Genomic DNA, 13,275 nt, shown 5'->3' on the forward strand with positions numbered 1-13,275 from the left:
TCTCTCATCTGTAAAAATAATTAAACCACTTTAGAAATCTCAGGGACAATGCTGGGAAAGCACATGCACCTTTTGTGTTTAAATTAGATTTTCTGATGGGGCAGAGCCAAGATGGCGGAATAGAAACACACACTTACTCAGGGTCCTCCCCACAGCCCATAAAATACCAGTAGAGAGGGACTCTCAACAAATTTTGGAGCAGCAGAAGTGGAGAACAACAGAGTGGAGGGGATTTCCAGCCCACAGTGACCTGAAAGGCCCATAGAAACATTGGTTGTGCTGGACACGGAGCCGAGCACAGAGCCCAGCCCAGCCCTGGCCAAGCGGTGGCGTGGCAAGATGAGACTCTGGGAGGAGGACACCTTGGGGGTGGAATCTCCAGTCACAGTAGCAGGTCCTCAGATCCCTCGGCCCACAGGCCCTAAAAGTCAGTGATGGGGTTTAATCAGCAGGCTAGGAAGGGAGAAGAGCTTTCCCATAGCTCCAGCAGCAGGCAGAGGCCACAGTGCCAGCACAGCAGCCCCTATGGAAGCTCCATTGTTGGAGCATAAAAACCCCTGGGGGCATTGAAGAGCTTAGTCTTACCTCAGCCCTGGGTGGAGGCCCTGGCCAAGCTGGTCTTTGTCTCACACTGAATGGCGGCCCTGCCCATCCAGCTTATCTGAAAATCAGCCCCCAGTGCTGATTTGGGAATTGGACGCCAAGTGGCTGTGGAGAGGTATTTGCTAAGATTCTGGGCACAAAAATCCCTCTCTGCAACCAGACCAGTACACGCTTCATTGTGCCACCTTGGAGGAACTGAGATCTTACAGATTCCCAGAGTACACCCTACTCTTGACAAAGGACCCAAAAGTCAAGTAACTGGTTGGGAAAATGCCCAAAAAAGGGAAAAAAAGTAAGACCATAGAAGGCTACTTTCTTGCGGAACAGATATCTCCTCCCATCCTTTCAGATGAGGAAGAACAATGCTTACCATCAGGGAAAGACATAAAAGTTAAGGCTTCTGTATCCCAAACACCCAAAATAAATATTCAGTGGGCTCAGGCCATGGAAGAGCTCAAAAAGGATTTTGAAAATCAAGTTAGAGAAGTGGAGGAAAAACTGGGAAGAGAAATGAGAGAGATGCAAGAAAAGCATGAAAAGCAGCTCAACACCTTGCTAAAAGAGACCCAAAAAAATGCTGAAGAAAATAACACCTTGAAAAATAGGCTAACTCAATTGGCTCAAAAAGCCAATGAGGAGAAGAATGCTTTCAAAAGCAGAATTAGCCAAATGGAAAAGGAGGTCCAAAAGCTCAATGAAGAAAATAGTTCTTTAAAACTTAGAATGGAACAGATGGAGGCTAATGACTTTATGAGAAACCAAGAAATCACAAAACAAAACCAAAAGGATGAAAAAATGGAAGATAATGTGAAATATCTCATTGGAAAAACAACTGACCTGGAAATTAGATCCAGGAGAGACAATTTAAAAATGATGGGACTTCCTGACAGCCATGATCAAAAAAAGAGCCTAGACATCATCTTTCATGAAATTATCAAGGAAAACTGCCCTGAGATTCTAGAACCAGAGGACAAAATAAATATTGAAAGAATCCACTGATCACCACTGGAAAGAGATCAAAAAGAGAAACTCCTAGGAACATTGTGGCCAAATTCCAGAGTTCCCAGGTCAAGGAGAAAATATTGCAAGCAGCTAGAAAGAAACAATTCAAGTATTGTGGAAATACAATCAGGATAACACAAGATCTAGCAGCTTCTACATTAAGGGATCAAAGGGCTTGCTATATGATATTCCAAAGGTCAAAGGGACTAGGACTAAAACCAAGAATCACTTACCCAGAAAAACTGAGTATAATACTTTAGGGGGGAAAATGGTCTTTCAATGAAATAGAGGACTTTTCAAGCATTCTTGATGAAAAGACCAGAGCTGAAAAGAAAATTTGACCTTCAAACACAAGAATGAAGAGAAGCATGAAAAGGTGAACAGCAAAGAGAAGTCATAAGGGACTTTACTAAAGTTGAACTGTTTACATTCCTACATGGAAAGACAATATTAACTCTTGAAACTTTTCCGTATCTGGGTAGTGGGTGGGATTACACATATACACATACACACACACACACACACACACACACACACAGAGCACAGAGTGAGTTGAATAGGATGGGATCTGAAGGAATATTCCATATCCCTTGAATAAAGTAAGTTCACGCTATCCTTTTGGTGACCTCTCAAGGAACATAACATGCCCGAGTTGGCCATGCATTAATGTTTTGGGAACTAGCCACTCCTGGAACACATAGATAATACTTGCAGGATCTGGCTAGTCCTCCCAGTATATGATTAATTAACTTATATCTTGTGGCCCCCGTATGATATGTCCTTGACAAACCAACATCCGTACTCCCATGGCCGTGTGCCGACCAGCTTGGAACGGTACACAGGGCCGTTGGCAAAAAGCCTTCTTTGTCTGGATCCCTATAAAATCCCCTTGTTTAGTGTAAGTCCTCGGAATTTCACCTATGGAGAGGATGCTCTGCCTGGGACCACTTGCTCCCAATTCAGACCCTGAAAGCTGTATCCCAGGATTCCCCAGCTGAGAAAATTCAGGTGTTGGTGCTTCCCTGAACTGGTGATGTTTTTCTATTTCCTCTTCTATCTATATTAATATTGCTATAATTATATTAGTATTAGGCTATATTAATTATTTCTGCTGTAGCTCTAAACTGTTCATGCATTTGCCTTTTCTGTAAATCAATAAAATATCCAGCTTCTTCTTCTCAAATGTGTTTTATTGTAGGTGCGAATCTGAACCATAAATTTCCTTAATCACACAGGATCATATCTTAAAAAATGAAATTAAGCAGTGAGAGAAATATATTGGGAGGAGAAAGGGAGAAATGGAATGGGGCAAATTATCTCTCATAAAAGAGGCAAGCAAAAGACTTTTCAGTGGAGGGAAAAAGAGGGGAGGTGAGAAAAAAGCATGAAGTTTACTCTCATCACATTCGACTAAAGGAAGGAATAAAATGCATAATCATTTTGGATGAAAACCTATCTTACAGTACAGGAAAGTGGGGAAGAAGGGGATAGGAGGGGTGGGAGGGATGATGGAGGGGAGGGCAGTGGGAGGAGGGAGCAATTTGAGGTCAACACTCTTGGGGAGGGACAGGATCCAAAGAGAGAAGAGAAGGAATGGGGGGCAGGATAGGATGGAGGGAAATATGGTTAGTCTTACACAACACAACTGTTATGGAAGTCATTTGCAAAACTACAGAGATGGGGCCTATATTGAAGGGGGAAGGAGGGATGAAGAGAAGTTGGAAGTCAAAGTTTTAGGAACAACTGTCAAGTATTGTTCTTACTATTAGGAAATAAGAAATACAGGTAATGGGGGATAGAAAGTTATTTGGCCCTACACGACAAAAGAGAATATGGGGACAAGGGAAGGGAGGGATGTTAGAAGAGAGGGCAGATCAGCGATGGGGCAATTAGAATGCTTGGTGTTTTGGGGAGGGGGAGGGGAGAAATGGGGAGAAAATTTGGAACCCAAAATTTTGTGAAAATGAATGTTAAAAGTTAAATAAATAAATTTAAAAAAAAAAGAACATAGATGCAAAAATTTTAAATAAAATATTACCTAAATTAGATTTTCTTTTATATGCAATATTATGTGAAGGATGAAGTGTGGTGTAGAGGAAATAGTGTTGACCTTGGAGTGATAAGAGAGTATGGTAGAGTTCAAATTCTTAAAAAAATTTTTTCCTAAATTTTGAGATCCAGATTCTTTTCCTCCCTCCTTCCCCTCCCCTCTCCTTGAGAAGGCAGGCAATTTGATAGAGATTATACATGTGCAATCACAAAATATTTTCACATTACTCATGTTGTAAATGAAAACACAGAACAACCCCCCCCCCCAAATAATAAAGTTAAAAAGTGTGCTTCAATCTGCATTCAGACTCTATTAATTCTTTCTCTGGAGATGGATAGTATTTTTTATCATAAGTCCTTCAGAATTGGGGGAGGGAGCAGAATCAAGATGGTGGAATAGAAGGACAGACCTACCCTAGCTCTACCCCCATAATCCATAAAATGCTTGTAAGAAATGACTCTAAACAAATTCTAGAGCAGCAGAAGCCACAAAACAACAGAGTGAAAGAGGTTTCCAGCCCAAGACAGTCTGGAAGGCCGACAGGAAAAGTCTATTGCAGGAGCTCAGCCCAGCCTTGGCCACTTGTGACACAAACAGGCTGGAGCAGGTTTCAGGGCATGGAATCACAGGTAGCAGCTGCGGGTCCCAGATTTCTCAACCCACAAATGTCAAAGACAGCTTCAAAGGTCAGTGAGAAAGCTCTTTCATCTAGCCCCAGCCCCAGGGTCGCAGCAGACACTGTGGCAGCAGCATCTACTTTTGGAGCCCTCGGCCTAAAAACCCTGGGAGAATCAAGCGGTTGATCTGAATCTCAGCCCTGAGTGGCGGTCCTGGGGTGAGGAGGAGCACTGGCAAGGTGGAGCTGATGGTGATGGTGGAGAGGGGTGGAGATGGAATCCTTTACTCACAGATCCTGGGCAGAACAGAGTGCTTGTGGTTGCTCACAGACAAGAGTGCAGGCAAAAAGAGGAGTAAACTCCTCTCCCTTGATTGTGCCACCCTGGAGGAACTGAGAACTTACAGGTCCCTAGAGCATACCCTCCACTTGGCAAAGGACTCAAAATTCAGGTAACTGGCTAGGAAAATGCCCAAAAAGGGGAAAAAAAAAAGACTAAAGAAGGTTACTTTCTTGGTGAAAAGGTATTTTCTTCCATCCTTTTGGATGAGGAAGAACAATGCATATCATCACAGGAAAGCATCAAAGTCAAGGCTTACATCCAAAATCTCCAAAAAAATATGCAATGGCTTCAGGCCATGGAAGAACTCAAAAAGGATTTTGAAAATAAAGTAAGAGAGGTGGAGGAAAAGCTGGGAAGAGAAAAGAGAGCAATGCAAGAAAATCATGAAAAGCAAGTTAATACCTTGCTAAAGGAGATCCAAAAAAATGCTGAAGAAAATAACACCTTTAAAAACAAATCTTTCAGAATTGTCTTGGCATATTACATTACTGATAATAGCTAAATCACCTACAGTTAATCATCAAACAATCTTGCTGTTACTGTGTACAATATTCTCCTGGTTCAACTCATTTCACTTTGTATCAGTTCATTTAAGTCTTCCCAGGTTTTGCTGAAAGCATCCTGTTCATCATTTCTTATTAGTACAATAGAGGCAGCTAGGTGGTGCAGTGGATAGAACACCAGTGCTGGAGTCAGGAAGACCTGAGTTCAAATCTCACCTCAGACATTTGACACTCACTATTTGTGTGACCTTGGGCAAGTCACTTAACCCCAATTGCCTCATCCTGGGTCATCTCCTGTCATCCTGATGAATATCTGGATTCAGATGGCTCTGGAGGAGAAGTGAGGCTTGTGACCTGCACAGCCCTCCCTCACTCAAAACAAAGTCAAGTGCAAGTCAAGTCATCATTTCTCTAGTGGCATGGTCTTCTTTGGTAACAAAGGATGAACACACACATTAGCACAATAGTATTCCATTACAGTTATATACAACTTGTTCATCATTTCCCAATTGATAGGTATCCCTTCAGTTTCCAATTCTTTGCCAACCCCCAAAGAACAGCTATAAATATTTTTGTACATATAGATTCTCTTCTCTTTTTTAAAAAAATCTTGGGAGTGGAGCCAAGATGGCAGAGAAGAAAGACACACATAGGCAGGCTCTCCCCACACAGCCCATAAAATACCTGTAGAAAGGGACTCTCAACAAATTTTGGAGCAGCAGAAGTGGAGAACAACAGAGTGGAGGAGATTTCCAGCCTAGGGTGATCTGAAAGACCCATGGGAAACATCTGTTGCATCAGACGCTGAGTGGAGCCCAGTCCAGCCTTGGCCCTACACAGCCCTTGGGGGCGGAATCCCCAGTCCCAGAAGCAATGGGTTCACAGATCCCTCAACCCACAGGCGCCAAAGGTCGGTGACAGGGTTTTTTCAGCTGGCCGGGAAAGGAGAAGGGCCTTCCCATAGCTCCGGCCTTAGGCAGTGGCCTTGGAGCCCACATTGGGCAGGCAGCAGTTCCCACAGCAGCCCACATCCATTGTTGGATTGTAAAACCCCTGGGGACACTGAGCAGCCCATTCTTACCTCAGCCCTGTGTAGAGGCCCTGGGAGAGCTGATGTTTATCTCACACTGAATAGTGGCTCTGCTCCTCCAGCTTAACTGAATCTCAGCCTCCTGGTGCTGGCTTGGTGAAACTGGAAGCCAGGTGGCTGTGGAGAGGAAACTGCTAAGATTCTGGGCACAAAAATCTCTGTCTACTCCCAGACCAGTATACATGTTTGATTGTGCCACCTTGGAGGAACTGAGATCTTGCAGATTCCCAGAGTATACCTTACTCTTGACAAAGGACCCAAAAGTCAAGTAACTGGTTGAGAAAATGCCCAAAAAAGGGGGAAAAAATAAGACTATAGAAGGTTACTTTCTTGGTGAACAGATATCTTCTCCCATCCTTTCAGATGAGGAAGAACAATGCTTGCCATCAGGGAAAGACATAAAAGTCAAGACTTCTGTATCCCAAACATCCAAAATAAATATTCAATGGTCTCAGGCCATGGAAGAGCTCAAAAAGGGTTTTGAAAATTAAGTAAGAGAGGTGGAGGAAAAACTGGGAAGAGAAAGGAGAGAGATGCAAGAAAAGCATGAAAAGTGGGTCAACACCTTGCTAAAAGAGACCAAAACAATGCTGAAGAAAATGATACCTTTAAAAACAGGCTAACTCAATTGGCTCAAAAAGCCAATGAGGAGAAGAATGCTTTAAAAAGCAGAATTAGCCAAATGGAAAAGGAGGTCCAAAAGCTCAATGTAGAAAATAGTTCTTTCAAAATTAGAATGGAACAGATGGAGGCTAATGACTTTATGAGAAACCAAGAAATCACAAAACAAATCCAAAAGAATGAAAAAATGGAAGATAATGTGAAATATCTCATTGGAAAAACAATTGACCTGGAAAATAGATCCAGGAGAGACAATTTAAAAATTATGGCACTACCTGAAAGCCATGATCAAAAAAAAGCCTAGACATCATCTTTCATGAAATTATCAAGGAAAACTGCCCTGAGATTCTAGAACCAGAGGGCAAAATAAATATTGAAAGAATCCACTGACCACCACTGGAAAGAGATCAAAAAGAGAAACTCCTAGGAACATTGTGGCCAAATTCCAGAGTTCCCAGGTCAAGGAGAAAATATTGCAAGCAGCTAGAAAGAAACAATTCAAGTATTGTGAAAATACAATCAGGATAACACAAGATCTAGCAGTTTTTACATTAAGGGATTGAAGGGCTTGCTATATGATATTCCAGAGGGAAAAAATGGTCTTTCAATGAAATAGAGGACTTTGAAGCATTCTTGATGAAAAGACCAGAGCCGAAAAGAAAATTTGACTTTCAAACACAAGAATCAAGAGAAGCACAAAAAGGTAAACAGCAAAGAGAAATCATAAGGGACTTACTAAAGTTGAACTATTTACATTCCTACATGGAAAGACAATATTTGTAACTCTTGAAACTTTTTTTAGTATCTGGGTATTTGGTGAGATTATACACACACATGCACACACATGCACACACACACAGAGACAGAGAGCACAGAGTGAGTTGAATAGGATGGGATCATATCTTTAAAAAATGAAATTAAGGGGTGAGAGAGAAATATATTGGGAGAAGAAAGGGAGAAATGGAATGGGGCAAATTATCTCTCATAAAAGAGGCAAGTAAAAGACTTTTCAGTGGAGGGAAAAAGCGGAGAGGTGAGAGAAAAAACATGAAGCTTACTTTCATCACATTCGACTAAAGGAAGGAATAAAATGCACACTCATTTTGATATGAAAACCTATCTTATAATACAGGAAAGTGGGGGAGAAGGGGATAAGCAGGGTGGGGGGGATGATGGAAGGGAGGGCAATGGAAGGAGGGAGCAATTAGAAGTCAACACTCTTGGGGAGGGATGGGGTCAAAAGAGAGAGCAGAAGAAATGGGGGGAGGGATAGGATAGAGGGAAATATAGTCTTACACAAAACGACTATTATGGAAATCATTTGCAAAACTATACAGATATGGCCTATATTGAATTACTTGCCTTCCCAAGGGGGATGAGTGGGGAGGGAGGGAGGAAGAGAAGTTGGAACTCAAAGTATTAGGAACAACTGTTGAGTACTGTTCTTGCATACAACTAGGAATTGAGAAATACAGATAATGGGGTATAGAAATTTATCTTGTCCTACAGGACAAAAGAGCAGATGGGGATAAGGGAAGGGAGGGATGTTAGAAGGGAGGGCAGATTGGTGATAGGGGTAATTAGAATGCTAGGTGTTTTGGGGTGGTGGGAGGGAAGAAATGGGGAGAAAATTTGGAACCCAAAATTTTGTAGAAATGAATGTTGAAAACTTAAATAAATAAATTTAAATATGAAAAATGCAAAAAAAAATCTCTTTGGGATATAGACCTAGCAGTAGTATTTCTGGGTCAAAGAATATATACAGTTTTATAGCCCTTTGGGCATTGTTCCAAATTGCTCTCCAGAATAGTTGGATAAGTTTACAACTCCAGTAACAGTGCATTAGTGTCCCTATAGTCTCAGTTTTAAAGAAGGCTGTCAGTCAAAGGAGGCTACACCCACTCATATGGTAGGGGATGCAGAGGCCTCCATGTTAGGCAATCCAGACATGCTACAAAGGTCCCTCATGGGAACCTCCATTTCAGGAGAACTAGCCACATTCAGTTCAGCCTAGGTCACACATTTTCCTGTTTGAAATTTGTTAACCTGGGCAAATGTGCAGGGGTGTGTGTATGTGTATGTGTGTGTGTTGTGTGTGTGTTTTAAATAATCTTCATTCCAAATTTAATTCAGTTTTCTGTGGCTTCTGGGGAGGCATAAGCAATGTCTGATTACTTGCTGCCCCAGTACCATAAAGAAAAGTCTTAAAATAGTCAATGTTGTATCATATGCAATCCCATATGTGCAGATGAAAATCACAATTACCTCCAAATATTAAGTTTTGTAAATTCACAGAACAAGAAACATTTCACAAAGTTCTCCAAATAAGACAACAAAATAAGAAGGGTTTTGCAAAGTTTACCAAATATTTATGCCTGCTTAGCCTTAGCCTTATGGGCTCTTTCTCAACTTCCAAGCAAAAGAAAGAACAAAGACAAACTTGAACAGCACAGAAACCTGGTTTACACTGAGTTTTTCAAACTATGTGGAGTTTTTCTTACAAGGGATTTGGGGCCTGGGGTCAATTTAGGATTGCCTTTTTCTCAAATGAGAAAACTGACTTAAAAATTCTTCCAAAAATTTCCTCGGTGAATAAAGCCATCCAACTAGGATCTTCACACACAGCACACCAAAACACAAAGTGTGCCTTTCCTAGATAGGGCACACCAAAATTCTCCAGGGATTCATCTAGCACAGGCAATCCCCTAGAGGTCTAGGCAATTTCTTCCAGGAACCTTATTTCAAGGGTTACCCCAAATTCCCCCTTGGATCCTTGTTCCTGCAAGGGTAAGTCAAATGGAATTGCAAACTCGGCTATTAGGACAAGAAGGTAGGTTCCATTAGAGAAACAGCAAACAAAATAAGCGATTTATGGTCTCTAAGCTCAGGCATTCTCACCTGAAGAAATTCCAGGGCCCTGTGCTTTCACAAAAAATCAAGCAGCCTAGGTCTGCTTAAATATAAAATGAATAATGTGAATATTTCTGCTATATGGTAACAATCTAGCGATTCCAGATTTCTCACACTAAACTTAACACCAGTACTGATATAGGACAGGGTAATACAGGACTTATCAGTAAATCAAATCTTATACAGAATTCAGTAGCACCAGAAGTATCAAGTTTTAAACAATCAACATGTGAAAGTCTGCAAAATTACATCAATGTGATTGACTTGTGAGGAAACACCAGAAAAAAAAATCAAATGGACATTTATAGCCTAAATTTTTTTTGCCCAACTTCTCCTGGATTTTGTAGTATAGGACATCTCAAAATAAAAAAGGCAAGGCCCAAGTCTCTAGGGGCTCCCCACAAAGCAAAGGCCCAATTTTATCCCAGATAAGGCATCGCAGGTTACATGGGCCACTGTGGCCCTTACTGTCTAAAGATTAGGTGCTGTGCTGTCAGCAAAACTCCAGCCCCCAACGCCCATTTCTTAGAGCTGAGGTAGAAGGGAAAGAAAAGTCCTTCCTCTCTCACCAGTTGAGTTCATGGCATCCACGCTGTGGGTGAACCGTGATTTTAACTCTCTTGAAGCAGCAGATAAATATGGTTGACAAACAATTAGAAAAGAAAAAAAAGCAACCAGCTCAGCCTCACTCGTTTTAAAGATGAAGGCAGTCATTCAAAGGAGTCATTCACCCTGTTGTTTTTCATCCTTCATTTTCAAAGAGGATAAGTGACATCATGGAGTGATATCTTGACTCCTGTGTGAATTGGATTCAAGTGAGGCAGAGTTGCCCAAAATCACCAGCCTCACTCACTCTTCCAGAATCATTGAAATCCAGTGTCTAGATGCAGTAGAAGACCTTGATGTCTTCGAGGTATAACCATGCTCTAAGTGCTCCACAGCACCTGCTTCAGCTGCTTTCATGGCTGTTGGAATAAATTGTTCTCATCCACCCATTCTGCTGGGTGAAGTCTTCGCATGCTTGAGCAAGACATCCCCTAACTCACCCATGTGGTAGGGGATATAGAGACCTCCATGTTAGGCCGAAGGACAGGCTCAGGGATTTTTCTCTCTTCCCTCTATAGCAGAGGTTCTTAAACTGTGTTCACAGGGTAGATTTCAAGGGCAGCCCTGAACTTGAGTGAGGGGAAAAGGTCACATCTTTATTTTCACTATTTTTACTGAAATTTAGTTTTTCCTTTAATTACTGAGAAGGGCTCCAAACCACCAAACTTACAGACTGCCGAAGGGGTCCATGACACACAAAAATTAAGAACCTCTGTGTTAAAAAGTCTCTCTTTTCAAATGCAATGCAGTGATCTCCAGAGAGATGACCAGATTCGAGGAGTTTATGCTATTAGCCATTATTTTCATTTATTTCTTTTGTGGACTCTTTGCACCCGACAGTGGGCTGATTGACTCCTAGCAACCTCTTACTCCCATAACCACCCAGGAGGCTTCTGAGCCATCTACCCACTATTCTCAATCAGCCTGTACCCAAGAAATACAAGTTTATTTTCATGGAAACCTCCATAGTAAAGTTAGTATGGCAAATCCATACTGAAGCAGTACCACAGTAAAATAAAACCTCTCCAACCTGTTATAAGGTGTGTTGGAGGAAGGGTGGGATGGGTTATTCAGCATTAAGATAAGACATAGTATTAGGAAAATAGGAAATAATGGTAGTCCCATTGTAACCTGCCTTAGGCAGATCTTCTCTAATCACTTCTGTAAGGTACCGTGTTCAAATTCCACTTTAGAAAGGACTTTGATCAGCTTGTGAGACCCCTGGGGGGAGTAAGCAGAAGGATGAGACTATGCCATATGAGAATTGGTTAAAGGAACTAGGGCTGTTCATCCTGGGGAAAAGGTAAACATGGTGGGGATAAGGATTAGGGAGGAAAAAGGGCTGACATGAAATTTCTCTTTAAGTATTTGTCCTGTTCTGATTATCCCATGAAGAGCTAGGAGCATAGACTTGTTCAGCACATTTCATTAGGGTGTGTGACTGGGAGATTTTTTTTTCAGGTAAATACTTTTAAAATACTTAATCATAAAGGACATTTTTATCTATCAAACAAACTTAACTAACTTAATTTTTTTTAAAATTAATGGCTAAACTTTACTTTCAAAAATGCAGACTTAGAGTTTCTTTTAGCCTAGGGTTTCTTTTTTTATTTTTATCAATAATTTATTTTTAGTTTTTAAAATTTACTTCCATAAGAGTTTGAGTTTTAAATTTTCTCTCGCTCCTTCTCCTCCCTCCCCCACCCTCCATGGCGTGCAGTCTGATATAGGCTCTACTTATACATTCATATTAAACATATTTTTACATTGTAATGATACGAAGAAAAATTAGAACTAATGGGAGGGACCATCAGAAAGAAGAAACAAAACAAAACAACAAAAGAAAAAGGAGAGCAAGTAGCATACTTCTCTCTGCATTCAGACTCCAAAGTTCTTTCTCTGGATGTGGATAGCATTTTTCATCATGAGTCTTTTGGAGTTGTCTTGTAATCTAGAGTTTCTTAACTTAGGGTTCAGAGATCCCCAAAGGGTCTATGGATAGATTTCAGGGTGTCCAAGGACTTGGATGGGAAAAATACCTTGTTATTTTTACTAACCTTTAACTGAAATTTATCATTTCCTTCAATTATTTAAAAATATTATTCTGAGTCTATGAGATTTCCCCAAACGTGAACCAAAGTGGTCCATGACCCCCAAAAGTTTAAGAACCCCTGTTTTGTGTAATCAAATCAGTCTCATCTTCATGGATTAAAAAAAGGATCTTCCTACCTGGACCTTGCTCCCCTAGCCTGGCATTTGTCCATGCCAAGCTAATAGTAGAGTTTTAACTTGCTTTTGGCCTTCCTATCCTATACCAGCCTGAGCCCCAGGTCACATGCAACAGAAAATAAACTGAGCAGAAGAAAGGGAGAGGAAAAAAATTGACTATAGCAGAGAGGAGAGCTTCCTGGGTGGAGAAGAGGAAGTAGAGGACAGGAAAGAGGAAGGTTCTCTGCATCCCTACTGGCTCCACTGGGCTCCACCAATCACAATCACCATGAATTTGAAAGAGGGTGATAGAGGGACAGGGACTCCAGGGAGAATCTAGTCACTATATCAGCCTCATTTTTTCTCATACAAACCCTTACTAGAAGTTGTAGAGGGAGAGTAAGTGTGAAGCTATGAGAGAAAGCATGCGCAAATAGATGCATTGCTACATGGAACAACCCACAGGGCTCCAGAGACTGGGAAAAATAGCCCTGGTGGGCTCTAGATATAGGACAACACACCAGGGAGAGGGCTGCTGCACACTAAGATGTGTCTCCTGCTTTTATCCCAGGAATACCTGGTGAGCCCAATACGGACATGTGCTTATCTGGGAACAGTATATAGACATTGAAGAGAAGTAGAATAAGTTCGGATTAAGAAAAATACCTCCTAATTAGAATTAACCAAAAATACAGTGGCCTGCCTCTGGAGGTCATAGGGTCC

Source organism: Notamacropus eugenii, chromosome 3, assembly GCF_028372415.1.
Source record: "Notamacropus eugenii isolate mMacEug1 chromosome 3, mMacEug1.pri_v2, whole genome shotgun sequence".
Lineage (NCBI taxonomy): Eukaryota > Metazoa > Chordata > Mammalia > Diprotodontia > Macropodidae > Notamacropus > Notamacropus eugenii.